The sequence below is a fragment of the Ixodes scapularis genome, unplaced genomic scaffold (assembly GCF_016920785.2).
Source record: "Ixodes scapularis isolate PalLabHiFi unplaced genomic scaffold, ASM1692078v2 PGA_scaffold5__190_contigs__length_132052651, whole genome shotgun sequence".
In the NCBI taxonomy this organism is placed as follows: domain Eukaryota; kingdom Metazoa; phylum Arthropoda; class Arachnida; order Ixodida; family Ixodidae; genus Ixodes; species Ixodes scapularis.
The window spans coordinates 69,422,642-69,426,381 of NW_024609880.1; positions in this window are offsets into that span (position 1 = coordinate 69,422,642).

Genomic DNA, 3,740 nt, shown 5'->3' on the forward strand with positions numbered 1-3,740 from the left:
TAAAAGGATATAGGCGGCAGCCTCAAGTTCAGTCACTCGCCGCATTTGCAGCGCTCCCCCAAATAACCGATCAGAAGAACGACCGGCACGGCAGTATCAGCTGTCTTCGTCAAAACGGTCTGACATCAATGGGTGCCAGAGGCTGGATGTTGCAAGCGAATCTGACAATGTCGGGCCCGAGGTTCAAATCAGATTGGATGAGACTTCCGACAGCCGCTCGAAATCAAAGAAGTCGAGAAGATCCGACACGTGGCAGTCCCCGAATATGGTTGTGTCGTTCCCCCACAATAATTTCGAGAAGGCGAGTGTCAGCGAAGAAGAGGACAACGACGAGCACATTTTGCAGTCCGACATTCTGTATTGCAATCAAGCGCCGACGAGAAAGTTGCTCAAGAGAAAGGAAACGAACCGAAGAATGGCCGACAAATAGCTCTTCGCTTATTTCGTAGTAGTAGTAGTTGCCGCTGTCTCACTTACGCTGGTCGTCACCCTGAGCAGTCGAGGGATACATGGGTTAGGAGTGGACCACCATCTCGTCTTCAAACTTTCCAACCTGAAGGCTATGAAGGAAGAATCCAGCTTTCGGCATGCTGCACCCAAGAGATGCAGGGACGCGCGTTGCTTGACCAGAGGGCGAATTCTAAAAATTCTCGGACTGAACTACTCTACGTCGTGCATGCCGCAATTTCTACAAGTTTGTCTGCAAGCATCTGAAGTTTCCAGTCCGTCCGGTGAATACATTGCAAGAAGATTTGATAGAAAGGCTGTTCGCTGCCATCAAATCAGAAGAAAGATACCCGGAGCTGATCACGGCGTTGAGGTTGTTCAAAGAATGTCTTCAGAAAGATGCGATCGCGGAACAGGGCGGGGACATGCTAGCAGAGCTGCAAACTGACCCCGGACTCCGCGGCTTATGGAAGGTTCTGAAAGACAGAAGAGTGCAAGAAGGAAGACTACATCAAGTAACGAATACAGTGGAAATTCATTTTTGACCGAGCTGGCTGGTGGAGTTTTTTTTTTGTTTTTTTTTTAAGCGCATGGTACGCATTGTCAAAACAAGCCTTCGGAAAGTTCGAGGAAGAAATTGCTGCGGTTTTGAAGAGCTTACCACTATACTCCATGAGATTGAGACAGTCGTTAACTCACGACCCCTCTCATACCTGCATGCCTCTCCCGACGAGCCCGAAGCATTTGACCACTGCTCATTTTCGGATTGCGAAGAGACTGACAGCTCTTCCAACTGCGGGTGCTGAGAAACTCCAAACGTCTACGAGAGAATGTGTCATCCGGCGTTGGCGAAAGCATCAACAACTGCTTTTGGCAGGGGTGCCGAAAAAAATATTTGCTGCAGCTGCGATCAGCACACGAAACAGCTAAGTTCAAGAAGGAAACCTGGTTCTAGTTGAGAAGAGCAAAACGCCGAGACACCTGCGGCGGACTGGGCGAATTGGGCAGGCATTCTACGGCCAGGATCTTGCCAGGCGAACAAGTGTTCAAAAGACCTAGTGCTCGTGTAAATATGTGGTTAACGAAAACGAGGAAGACGATGAAACGTTTTGGCGCGGTGGAGATAAAAGAAAAAGAAGTACGGGAACGACTGTGATGACCGACACCCGTAGATCAACTTCGCCATGTAAATATTAAACACATCCTTTATTATTCAATCAATCCTTGACGTTCGATTAACGCAACAAATGTCTTTGTTTGGAGAAAATCCTCCTTTTCACTTCTAATTCCGAGCACAACCAAGGCTATACGATTTAGGAAGTAAATCAAGTAGTGCTAAGAATGCATCGTCATGGTGCTCATCGTCTTGGGTGCGTTTGCCGCCACCAGCTAGACCAATCAATCACAGTGAATGAACCTCGCCTCCTTTTTTTTTGCGTGATTGTTTTAGCGGCTGATAAAAACAATAAAAACAAGCACCGTGACGATGCTTTTTCGGTGTTGCTTGATTAGATCCATGGGATCGTCTGCTGTGCGGAACGCACGTTAGTCTGCTTCTTACGCAGGAGTTGCTGTGACGTCAAAACGACGCCGAGCTCTTATTGGCTGATTGAAAAAATAGTGGGTAGACGTCAAGGCAAGCTGCCTTGAGGTCTACCCACTATCCTTCTAGTCAAAGCCAATCAAAACCCGGCGTTGTTTTGACGTCACCGCAGCTCCTGCGCAAGAAGCAAACAACTTGCTCTCCGCACAGCCTTCCTTTGGTCTGCAAAAGAAAAAAAAATGTGTCTCTGCACCAAACCCAAGCCTCGGTTGGGCATTAAGGCAATCTGCTCTCGCATGCGACCAATCAGCTGTCCGAGGGCAGTCTGGTTGAGTCCCAGTGCAGAAGCACGCACAGACGCGTCTGTCTCTAACCTGCTATTTGTATGCATTTTAACGGCGTAGATTAGTTGCGGTCTTCACTTGGGCGGTGAAATTTGAGACATTGCATGACTTTAGTGTGAGCGCAAACTGGAGTGGAAAAAAAGTACCGATCGCAGTAACTGGTTCAGTTCGCGTCTTTTACTTAAAACAAAGTTGGGGGACAAAAAAAGCAGACGACTACATCCGACTGCATTGCGGCGAAGGTCGACGTGACAGGTTGCCCCTTATCCAAGTCTTATTTTTTTATATTTATTAAAACACACGTTTTGAACCATGCAGAATACAGATGCCCTCTAAGCGAAAGTTCGCCGAGTCTCTCGAAGATACTTTTAACGTGTATTCCATCACTTCGAGTCGGGAGCCGAACTTGTATCATTCACGACAACCTTTCCTTTTTTTTCTTGTTTACCACTGGATACATCAGACAAAAAAAAAATATAGTAAGTGCGATGATATCGTGCCCTTTTTGTTTATGTTTCTTCTACAAAATCCTTTAGTTATTGTTTTTTCTTTCTAGAGCCGTATTAATTTCTAATGATCGTCTTATAATATTCTCAAATATAGGCTCAGGGCAAATTTCTTATGTATTCGGGACAAAAATTTAAAATACACGGCTGTGTTCAAATAGGAGTCGAAAAAAATCTAATGAAAGCAAGGTGCGTGTTGTGATAGAAACTCACTTTTTGTGTTTGTTTTTGCTTCTGTTAGCTTTGTAGTATTCCTAAAGTGTCTTTGAAAATCTCCACATTTGATGCGGCTACAGACCTGCATACATTTCCGCCCTTAGAAGACAACGTGATGAGCCTACTTCACAAAACTATCCTTTTGTATACAACAAGGTACTTCTCAAGGGAATACAACTTTGGACGCCTTCAAAATTTGAAGTCGGTGTGCCCGGCAGCCCGGCTGAGCTGACGGAATTTTGATTACGATGCGATGCAGGGTATGCTTTCACCTATGGGAATCTGCACGCTACGGGAACCACTCTAATCGAATTTATTTGTATCTTTCGATCATGAGTCCGCTTTTTTAGCTGCTCCTTTGCATGAGATGAAGGAACACAAACGAGTATTCGTTCGCAATGCTACTTCCAGATGTTACGCATCTCAATGTAAAGGGTGCATCCGTGTTTGGCAAACATAAAATTACAAACAAGCAATAAAATAACAGGCTAAAAGAAAAGTGACCACTTTTCAAATGCGCTGGTCATAAGGCGACTTGCTTCCATTTCCTAAATACACTCTAAGAAAAAGAAAAAAAAATGGTCGGTGAGTTTGCTTTCCTGCAGAACGCGAGAGAACAAACCTCGGGGTAAGATAACAAAATTCTAGCGAATGGTGAAGTCCATAATATAATTAGATATAAAA